This window comes from Sorex fumeus, unplaced genomic scaffold, assembly GCF_029834395.1.
Source record: "Sorex fumeus unplaced genomic scaffold, SorFum_2.1 ptg000065l, whole genome shotgun sequence".
NCBI lineage: Eukaryota > Metazoa > Chordata > Mammalia > Eulipotyphla > Soricidae > Sorex > Sorex fumeus.
In genome coordinates this window covers 3941496-3953653 of record NW_026606122.1, presented here as the reverse complement: position 1 = coordinate 3953653, position 12158 = coordinate 3941496, and the positions used below count along the sequence as shown (strand labels likewise).

The 12158-nt window shown below is 43.8% G+C and overlaps 1 non-coding gene across 1 annotated transcript; it reads right to left on the bottom strand.

Annotated features, from left to right (window-relative positions):
- Positions 1-286: 286 nt before the first annotated feature.
- LOC130036780 (U6 spliceosomal RNA) lies at positions 287-393 on the bottom strand. Its single transcript, XR_008794447.1, has one exon. It is a non-coding gene; the product is annotated as a U6 spliceosomal RNA (small nuclear RNA).
- Positions 394-12158: the final 11765 nt, after the last annotated feature.

The following is a 12158-nucleotide window of genomic DNA, read 5'->3' as shown; positions in this document are numbered from 1 at the left end:
CTTGGAACCTGCGACAAAATAGGTGTCGGTGTCCTTGTCTACACGAACTTGGCCATAAACATTGATTCATTCGAATACCAAACAACCCGGATCAGTTGATTACACTTGAACAGATGTGGCTCACTGCCAGCAGTTTCTATCTTCGTTGTCTACGCACCAACATCCAATTATGATGAAGGAGAAATTGAGAAGTTCTACATGGAGCTGGAGAAGTTCTATAAAGAAGACCACACCTTTTATAAGCTCATTGTCAGTGATTTTCTTTTTTTTTCTTTTCTTTTTTTTTTTAAATATGGAATGCTTCACGAATTTGCATGTCATCCTTGCACAGGGGCCATGCAAATATTCTCTGTATCATTCCAATTTTAGTATATGTGCTGCCGAAGCGAGCACTGTCGGTGATCACAATGCTAAGACAGGACTGAGAAGATCAGCCAAAGAACTCCACATTGGGACCCATGCCCTACAATGGAACGAACAGGGTGAGAGACTGTCCGAGTTCATCATGTTGACCAAGACCATCCATGGTAACTCACAATTCCAGAAGGCCGAATCTAAACGGAGATAGAAGTCTCCTGGTTCCACAACGAAACTGACCACATCGTATTCAATCGATGGTCTTGCCTTACCGATCTTGCTGTTTTCCCAAAATTCCAAACGAGATCAGACCACCATCTCCTTCGTGCAAAATTCTACTTCACAGAGCTGGGAGAAAGGGCTGCAAAGTTTAAGAAGAGAACTTCCAGAACGACCACCAACTGGGAGCTCTTTGGCACTATTGCAGAATCATGGGAAAATGCTGTCACTGACAACATTGACGAGGAATACGATTGACTGGTTCAGCACCTCCATGATTGTGTGAGGAACGCCGAGAGAGAGATAGCCACAAAAAGACGACTGTCATTGAAAACTCTCGAGCTCATTCACCAACGTGGCTTGGTGCAAGCCTCAGGCAACTGCAAGTGAACGGTCCGAGCTCACAAAGCAGTGCAGAGAAGCGATAAAGGAAGACCTCAGTGAGAGAAGAGCCGCGGTGCTGGCAGATGCGGCAGAAGCTAGGAAAAGCATTCGCAACGCCCACGTGTCCTTCGCCCACTACAAGACCAGGATGACTGCCCTCCGACATCCTGATGGATCTATCACATCTTCCAGAAGGCCAATGGAGAAGATTATCCATGACTTCTACTCGAATCTCTTTCATAGCCACGTCCACCTGCCCATATAACAAATTCCGCAGGATGGATATGTCATTCCCAAAGTTCTTCCTTCTGAAATCCGACATGCTATTTTGTCGGTAAAGAATCAAACAGCACCTGGCCCAGAGAAGGTCAGACCCAAACACCTGAAGAACCTGCCATCGGTACTCATCAATACACTGGCTCGGTTCTTCAAACACTACCTGTCTGAATGCAAGGTTCCATCACAATGGAAAATCAGCAGGACTGTACTACTGTACAAGAAGGGAGACATCCACAACATTGGCAACTATCGCCTGATCTGCCTGTTGTCGGTAGTCTACAAGCTGTTCACTCGAGTCATCCTGAATAGGATTGGCAGAACACTAGATCAAGGACAACCATGAGAGAAAGCTGGGTTCTGAAAAGGATCCAGCATGATTGACCATAACCACACGATAACCAAGCTCATTGAGATTTCTCGAGAGTTCAAGATGCTGCTATGTCTAACGTTCATTGATTTAAAGAAGGCCTTTGATTCTGTTGACACTGAAGCAGCTATCGAGGCCCTAGCCCAACAGGGCCTTCAAACTCAGTACATCAGGATCCTCCGTCACCTGTATTGCGGATTCACTACCAGGATCTCACCATTCTACAGGGAGGTGATCATTGACGTCAAGAGAGGGGTTCGGCAGGGTGATATCATTTCACCGAAACTCTTCAGTGCCACCCTCGAGAATGTCATGCGACGACTAGAATGGGAAGGAATGCGAGTGAAGATAGATGGTATGTTCGTCAACTACACCACCTACGCTTCGCTGATGACATCATTCTTATAACACCAAACATCAGCCAAGTGACACAAATGCTGGCCAACTTCAACCGTGAATGTGGAAAGGTTGGAATCTAACAAAGACAATGTTTATGAGAAAAGGTCTCGTTCCTGATGTTCCATTCACTCTCAACGGGACGAACATCTCCGAATGCAACAGTTATGTGTCCCTATTTCGAGAACTCAACATGACGAATGACCTGGCACCTGAGTTGCAAAGGAGGAAGAGATCAGCTTGGAACTCCTTCAAGAACGTCGAAGAAGTAGCTAAAAGGACAAAGAACCTCTGGCTCAGAGCACATCTCTTCGATTCCACTGTTCTTCCTGCATTAACATACGCCTCAGAGACCTGGGCCATACGCAAACAGGATGAGAACGCTATTCGGGTCTCCCAAAGAGGAATCGAAAGAGCTATTCTTGGAGTATCACGCTTTACTCAAATGAGAGAAAGAATAGGGAATTCCTACCTTTGTCAAAGGTCAAGAATCAGGGACGCTGTCTCGTTTGCCAAGGTGTCGGAAATCAGGTGGGCTGGACACATAATGAGATTTGGAGATGACCGCTGGACTAGAGCCATTACCGACTGGATTCCAATGGACATCAAAAGATCACGTGGCCGCCCACCTATGATATGGTCAGACTTCTTTGTCAAGATCCTGAACGATCGATTTGAAGTTCTTTGTGTTTCTAGAATAAGCAGATGCCATTGGGCTACATTAGCACGCGACAAGGATGAATGGAGACGTTGCTGGCACCCGCTCAAGCATACAGATGAGTAACGCGATGTCGAGTGATCAAGTGATACTTATATTCTCTTTGTTATTGGTGACCCGAGAGTATCTAAGATCAGAACAGCCTAAGAATTGTCCTCAAACTTTTCACGGGTACACACCTGCTTTTTATTTATTATCAATATTTTTTGTTTGGGGAACACACCCAGAGATGCTTGGGGGTTACTTCTGGCTCCACAGTCAGGAATTACTCCTGGTGATGCTCAGGGAGGCCATATGGGATGCCAGAGATCAAATCTGGGTTGGCTGCGCGCAAGATAAGCACCCTACCCATTGTACTGTGTCTCCAGCCTAACACTCCTGCATTTTAGCTACTCATTTGTCCATGGATAAAGTCATCATAAACCATAAAGACTATTAAAGGACAAATATCCCAATGGATTCCTGCCAGGAGGATAACCAACATGTTGTTTTTCTCTGTCCCTTTGCTTATGCTATACCTCAAATATTTGGCATCTATAGCTACCGAAAGAAAGACATGTTTCAGGGAGCCCTTGGGACAAAGGTTCAAATGATTCGGGTCCAAATACTAGCTATCTAATAAATCTTCCACCTTTCAAGTGCACACAGTAAATTACAAATCAAAGGGAAGGCAGGAGAAAGGGACCACTCGTTTGACTGAGTACCCAATGTGTGTACTGAGTATTTTATTTTAAAATTTTATTTTTATGTGTGTGTGAGGGGTTGGGAATTGGACCATATTCTATGATGTTCAGGGTCTGCTCCTGGATCTGTATATAGGGATCACTAATGGCGGTGCTTGAAGGACCTGCGGTGCCTGGGTATCAAACTAGGGTTGGCAACATACAAAGAAGGCATCTTAACCCCTGTACTGTTCTTCCACCGCCTATGCTGTGTGCTTTTGATGAACTCTTTCTACCTTTAGTTCCTGTGACAACACTTGGAATTAAAAATTTACATATGAGAAGACCAATGCTCAGAGAGATTACAGTTCCTATAAAGAGGTCACCAATCTGCAATGAGGGCCTCTGAAACTTCCCTTGTTCTCAATGCCCATGAGTTATTGATGATGGTGATGATGATGATGATGATGATTATATATGATTCTGAAGCATTCTAGAGGTGATTTAAGTTAGTTCATTCTTAGTTAAATTCATCATTGGGCACCTACAGTGTGATGGAATAATGCCAGGAGCTAAAGACACTCAAATGAATCAGACAATGCCCAGCTGGTGAATAATCTGATATGCTAACAGGTGAATCTGATAGTCATCTTTGTAACAGTAGCACAGCTGAGCTAATTATTGTGAGATTGCCAAGCAGCTGCTAATCAGCTGTTTCCTAGAAAAGATATTAAGGGGCACAATAGCAGAGAGAAGTCTAAAGCCCCAGGATCAGCTGGGATAAACCTGTTCTCTAATACTGCACTTGGTTAATTAGAAAAGTTCATGATAGTTTACAGTGAAAGGCAATATTGTGGATGAGAAAAATCTTGGAATTTTATTTTATTTTATTCTTATTCGTGATACACGATGAGGTACAGTTGTAGACTTACAAATTTTTGTACTTGAGTTTCAGTTATACAATGATTGAGTACCCATCACTCCACCGGTGCCCACTCTCCACCTCCAATGCTCCCAGTATCCCTCCCACACCCCCACATTCCCCCATCCCACCCCACCCCTGTGGCAGGGCATTCTGTTTTGTTCCCTCTCTCCTTTTGGGTGCTGTGGTTTGCAAAAGAGGCATTGAGTGGCAATCATATTCCGTCTGTAGTGTACGTTCAGTATGCATCTCTCATCCTGGGAGGATTCTCACAACACCCTTTACTTGGTGCTCCCTTCTCCATCTGAGCTGCCTTTTCCCCTAGCATGTTTGGCTGGCCTCCAAGCCATGGAGTGAACCTCCTGGTACTTATCTCGGCTATTCTTGGGTGTTAGTATCCCAATTTGTTACTTTATATTCCCCAGATGAATGCAATCTTTCTATGTCTGTCCCTCTCTTTCTGACTCATTTCGCTTAGCATTATACTTTCCATGTAGTACCACTTGTATGTAAATTTCATGACTTCATTTTTTTTCTAACAGCTACATAGTACTCCATCTTGTAGATGTACGAAAGTTTCTTTAACCAGTCATCTGTTCGCAGACACTCAGGTTTTTTTTTTTTCCAGATTCTAGCTATTGTAAACAGTGCTGCAAAGAACAAACAAGTGCAGATGTCACTTCGACTATACTTTTTTGCCTCTCCGGGGTATATTCCCAGGAATGGTATTGCTGGGTCAAATCGGAGGTCAATTTCTAATTTTTTGAGAAACATCCATGCTGTTTTCCAAAAGGGCGGAACCAGTCGGCATTCCCACCAGCAGTGAAGGAGAGTTCCTTTTTCGCCACATCCGCATCAACACTGGTTGCTTTTGTTCTTTTGGATGTGGGCCAGTCTTTGTGGTGTGAGATATTATCTCATTGTTGTTTTGATCTGCATCTCCCTGACAATTAGTGATGTAGAACATTTTCTCATGTGCCTTTTAGCCATTCGAATTTTTTCTTTGGGAAAGTTTCTGTTCATTTCATCACTCCATTTTTTTCCCTTAAATTTTTATTAGTGAAACACCATGAAGTACAGTTGTAGACTTACAAATTTTTGTGCTTGGGTTTCAGTTATACAATGATCAAATACCCATTCCCCCACCAGTACCCATTCTCCACCACCACCAGTCCCAGTATTCCTCCCACCCCCCTTCCCCCCATCCCACCCTACCACTGTGGCAGGGCATTCTCTTTTGTTATCTCTCTCCTTTTGAGTGCTGTGGTTTGCAAAAGAGACATTGAGTGGCAATCTTGTTCGGACTATAGTCTACTCTCATCACGCATTTCACATCCTGAGAGGAACCTCCCAACACCCTTTATTTGGTGCTCCCTTCTCTATCTGAGCTGCCTTTTCCCCTAGCGTGTGCGGCTGTCCTCAAAGCCATGGAGTAATCCTCCTGGTATTTATCTCGGCTATTCTTGCATCACCCCATTTAAAAAATTTTTTAAAAAATTTTTATTAGTGAGACATTATGAGGTACAGTTGTAGACTTACAAATTTTTGTGCTTGGGTTTCAATTATTCAATGATCAAATACCCATCCTTCCACCAGTGCCCATTTCCACCACCACGGATCCCAGTATCCCTCCCACCCCCCCATCCCACTCATCCCACCCTGTTTCTGTGGCAGGGCATTCCCTTTTGTTCTCTCTCTGTTATTGGGTGTTGTGGTTTGCAAAAGAGGCAATTCATCACTACATTTTTAAATGGGGTTAGATGTTTTCTTCTTGTAGAGTTCAATCAGTGATTTGTATATCCTTGATATCAACCCGTTATCAGATGGGTATTGGGTAAATATCCTTTCCAATTCTGTAGGTTGTTTTTGTATTCTGATCAATGTATCTTTTGAGGTGCAGAAGCTTCTTAATTTAAGATATCCCCATTTGTTTATCTCTGTTTCCACTTGGTTGGTCAGTGGAATATAGTCTTTGAAGCTACCGTTAGTCTAAATATCATGGAGGGAAAATCTTGGAATTTTAGATCATGATGACTGGACTTTAATTGTATCCCTGACATTTACTTTATGTGCCACATGGTACAGGTTTTTAAACCTGAGTCCTGGAGCAGACCTTTGTAAAATTTTTAGGATAAAAATGTCAGCTTTATGGAATTGTTGTGAAGCAGGAATCTTTTGGCCCTCTCTTTTCACAAATGTGGATCTCTATGTTAATTCCCATCACAGATTTTCCAGTCATGGGCTCCCTGTGAGCATCAGTAGGTAACAAAGCCAATGTTGTCTGTCATCACAGGTGAAGACACATCAGATTCTGGAGGCACAAAAGTTCGAGTGCCAGATAAATTCCAAGATCTGGAGAGGACATTCATGTGTTGCTTCCCAATGACCTGTTGAACAATAAATGAAATGTTTCTTAAATTCGACAGTGATAATATTTAGGTGCTGATAATTGTAGGAGATCATTCATAAGAACAAGCTTGTGTTGTAAGACAGGTATAAAGGGTTTAATAGCAAATCTAGTCAGGAATAAGGCCAACTTGGGAGTGAGGCTCACTCCCTGAAGGCCCCAGGTTGCACTCCAAAAACTCACAAGACTAATTGTTTCCATGCTCTGTTGCAGCTGGGAAAGGAGTAGTGAGAATGTAGATGTAATCTCTCCCAGGCCAGCAGTAACCATGTATCACAAAGTAAGGAGGACATTGTTTGTTGTTTGTATTAGAGCCATTTCTTTGAAATTGTAGGTGTGATATGTTTTCTCTCAACAATAATAATGACTCTGTCTCTGCCTTTGCCAGAGTACTATAGAGGACAGATCCCTGAAAACTGGCTTAAGGATGATGTCTTTTAGGGAGGCCGCAGATAGTTTGTAGTTGGGGCAGGAAATATGGACTCATATGGACTCCCAGCAGCCCGGCAGACCTCCACTACTTTCTCACCTCCACTACCCAGTCGCCACCATGCTTCAGGATGCTTTCTGGACACTCAGGCCGAGACTCACACACTAGTGAAGCCACACAGAAACAGGGAAGCGGAAGTCTGTGACCTTGGACTCCAGGCTAAATGGACTCAAGAACAGAGATCCTCTGCCTGCTCTCAGCAGCCCGGCAGACCTCCACTACCGCCACTACCCAGCAGCCGCCATGCTCCAGGATGATTTCTGGACCGCGCAACCACTTTGTGGCCACGTGACACATCAAAAAACCCTTAATACAAGATTACCGCACCATATTTGATGGGGTTTAAATATGGTTTGAACCATGGGAAGACCTGCAAGGACGATTAGAGGCCGCCCTAAAAGCCTCTATCCCTCTCAGAGAGCATGGCAAGCTACCGAGAGTGTTCCGCCCGCATGGCAGAGACTGGCAAGCTATTTGTGGTGTATTCGATATGCCAAAACCAGTAAATACAATGGGTCTCATTCCCTGACGCTGAAAGAGCCACCAATACAGCAGTATTAAGAAGGATGAGGAAGGAGAGGCTGATAAAATCTCAGGGACGAACTAGGCTGCCAAAATGAAGAAGGACAAAAATGACCGTATTTTCAATGCACGTAAGCTGGCATCTGATGCATCCATCGAGGACCTGATGGTGCAAGTGTGAAAGATCAAGTATGACATCATTGGTCTAACTGAGATGAGACGGCATCTATCACATCACGCCATTTTCGACACTGAGGAAGAACTGTTCCTCGGAACATGCGACAAAAGAGGCGTTGGTGGTGTCGGTGTCCTTGACAACACGAACGTGGCCATAAATATTGATTCATTCAACCCGAATTGGACGATTACACTTGAATAGATGTGGCTCACTGCTGGCAGTTTCTATCTTTGTTGTCTACGCACCAACACCCAATTATGATGAAGGAGAAATTGAAAAGTTCTACATGGAACTGGAGAAGTTCTATAAAGAAGACCACACCTTTTACAAGATCATTGTCGGTGATTTTAATGCCAAGATAGGACCGAGAAGAACAGTCAAAGAACTCCACATTGGGACTCATGCCCTAGAATGGAACGAACAGGGTGAGAGACTGTCCGAATTCATCATGTCAACCAAGACCATCCATGGTAACTCACAATTCCAGAAGGCCAAATCTAAAAGTTGGACATGGGAGTCTCCTGGGGGACGGTTCCACAACGAAATTGACCACATCATATTCAATTGATGGTCTTGCCTTACTGATCTTGCTGTTGTCCCAAAATTCCTAACGGGATCAGACCACCGTCTCCTTCGTGCAAAATTCTACTTCACAGAGCGGGGAGAAAGGGCTGCAAAGTTTAAGAAGGGAACTCCCAGAATGACCACCAACTGGGATCTCTTTGGCACTATTGTGGCAACATGGGAAGATACTGTCATTGACAACATTGACGAGGAATACGATCGACTGGTTCAGCACTTCCATGATTGTGCGAAGAACGCCAAGAGAGAGATAGCCACAAAAAGACAACTGTCATTGAAAACTCTCGAGCTCATTCGCCAACGTGGCTTGGCACAAGTCTCAGGCAACCGCAAGTGAACAGTCCGAGCTCACAAAGCAGTGCAGAGATGCGACAAAGGAAGACCTCAGTGAGAGGAGAGCTGCAGTGCTAACAGATGCAGCAGAAGCTGGGAAAAACATTCACAACACCTGCCTGTCTTTCGCCAACTAGAAGACCAAGAATATTGCCCACGACGTCCTGATGGATCTATCACATCTTCCAGAAGGGCAATGGAGAAGATTATCCATGACTTCTACTCGGATCTCTTCAATAGCCATGGCGCAGGATGGATATGTCGTCCCCAACGTTCTCCCTTCCAAAATCCGACACGCCATTTCATCGGTAAAAAGCAAACAGCACCCGGCACAGACAAGATCAGACCCAAACACCTGAAGAATCTGCCATCAGTACTCATCAATACACTGACTCGGTTCTTCACACACTGCCTGTCTGAATGCCAGCTTCCATTCCAATGAAAAACCAGCAGGATTATACTACTGTACAAGAAGGGAGACATTCACGACATTAGCAACTATCACCCAATCTGCCTGTTGTCTGTCGTCTACAGGCTGTTCACTTGAGTCATCCTGAATAGGATTGGCAGGACACTAGATGAAGGACAACCATATGAGAAAGCCAGGTTCTGAAAAGGATTCAGCATAATTACCACATGATAATCAAGCACATTGAGGTTTCTCGGGAGTTCAAGGTTTCTCATTTGCTATGTCTAACATTCATTGATTTAAAGAAGCCCTTTGATTCTGTTGAGATGGAAGTGGTCACCGACATCCTAGCCAAACAGGGCGTTCAAACTCAATACATCAGGATCCTCCATGACCTGTATTGCTGATTCACTACCAGGATCTCACCATTCTACAGGAAGGTGATCATTGACGTCAAGAGAGGGGTTCAGCAGGGTGATACAATTTCACCAAAACTCTTCAGTGCCATCCTCGGGAACTTCATGCGATGACTGGAATGCGAAGGAATGGTAGTGAAGATAGATGGTTGGCAACTACACCACCTCCACTTCGCTGATGACATCATTCTAATAACACCAAACATCAGCCAAGCAGCACAAATGCTGGCTGACTTCGACTGTAAGTGTGGAATTGTCGGACTACAGCTGAATTTCACAAAGATGATGTTTATGAGAAAGTCTCATTCTTGAAGTCCCATTCACTCTCAACGGGACGAACATCTCTGAATGCAATAGTTATGTGTACCTAGGTCGAGAAGTCAACATGACAAATGACCTGGCACCTGAGTTGCACATGAGGAAGAGAGCGCTTGGATCACCTTCAAGAACGTCGAAGAAATAACTAAGAGGATGAAAAACCTCCGGCTCAGAGCACATCTTTCGATTCCACTGTTCTTCCTGCATTTACATATGCCTCAGAGACCTGGGCCCTAAGAAAACAGGATGAGAACGCTATTCGGGTCTCCCAAAGAGGAATCGAAAGAGCTATTCTTGGAGTATCACGCTTCACTCAAATGAGAGATAGAATCTGGAGTTCCGATCTCCGTCAACGCTCAAGAATCAGGGACGCTGTCTCATTTGCCAAGGCCTTGAAAATCAGATGGGCTGGACACGTAATGAGATTTGGAGACGACAGCTGGACTCGAGCCATTAACGACTGGATTCCAATGGACTTCATAAGATCGCGTGGCGTCCCACCTATGAGATGGTCAGACTTCTTTGTCAAGACCCTGAATAATTGGTTTGAGGCTCTTCGTGTTCCTAGAATTAGCAGATGCCTTTGGGCTACATTAGCAGGCGACAGGGACGGATGGAGATGTTACTGGCTCCCGCTCGAGCAAATTGATGAATACTGGCATGTCAAGTGATCAAGTGATCCTTATTTTTGTGCTCTGACCCCATCCACCCTGTATTGTCTTCATAGCTTAATTCACAATTAATCTGGAATCATAGGGAGTTATTACATTTGCTACTGGTGACAAGCCAAAAGTTGCATTATTCAAGGAAACAGTTTTGGGCATAAACAACAGGGAACATTACCTAGTGGCCATGGAACATTTATGAAAATTCATGTTCACTGACTTAGAACAGTTTTTAATCATGTCACTGTCACTGTCCTCCCGTTGTTCATCGATTTACTCGAGCGGGCCCAGTAACGTCTCCATTGGAGACTTTGTTGTTACTGTGTTTGGCATATCGAATACATCACGGGTAGCTTGCCAGGCTCTGCAGTGCGGGCGAAATACTCTCGGTAGCTTGCTGGGCTCTCCGGGAGGGGCAGAGGAATCGAACTTGGGTCGGCCATGTTGGCTGCGTGCAAGGCAAACGCCCTACCGCTGTGCTATCGCTCGTGTCACTGGGGGAAAAACTGATAGTGCTGAGGATTTAGCTTGGGGAAATATATGATTTACAGTGGATATGGCCCTTGTCTTGCACTCAGTTCACCCGGGTTTGATCTCTGGCACAACATATGGTCTCTTGAACCCTACTAGGAGTGATCTCTGAGTGCACCTTTGTACTGCTAGCTGTTGACCAAAAACAAAAAAATGACATACACCAGTGTGACACAGTGTGGCCTTTAGAGAGATAGAGAGGGAGTCTCAAAAACAATCTTGGAAATCAAGTAATGTGAGATGATGATGTGTAAGCTGGATCCAGGAGGTCTGTACACAACAAATGGAAGTGAGCCTAGTGAAGAAGTTGGACAATGTCATTCCAAGTAGAAAACAGCAGTACAAAATCTAAATGGAAGTGAGAGGCAATGCTAAGCCATAGAAGAGTTTTAAGGACTAATGGAGCGAACTGAACTTATTTACTTTGGCTATTTAATTGATTTATCATTGGTTGCATGATAAAATTTCAGGGTTAGAGTTTAACATTTCTATATGTAAATAAGGTTTATCTCACACTGCGCCAAATTTCCAGTGCCATCCTATCACCAAAAGGACCTCACAACTTGTTCCTCTCATCTACCAAGACCTTTTACTCCCATATACCATAGTTTTTGCCAGTTCTAAGAGTTTGTTTTTTTTTATTGACAGTTTGTTTGCTTTAGTAATTTATAATCCACATATGGGTAAAATCATTTGATAATTGTCCTTTACTTCCTTATTTATGTAACTTAATGCTGTCACCTCAAGAACTCTTCATTTTGTCCCAAACAGCACAATACCATCTTTTTAGGTTGTACAGTAGTATTCCATTGGATATCTATATCTATATATCTATTGTTTCCAGGTTTTGGCTATTTTGAATAATGCTTTAAGTATAAAAACAGGGCCCAGATAGCCTTTTGAATAGTGCTAATATCTATCAGATAAATGCCTAGGCATGGTATTGCTGAGTCATATAGAATTTTCATTTTTTATTTATTTTGATAAGGTAAAGGCCCTCCCG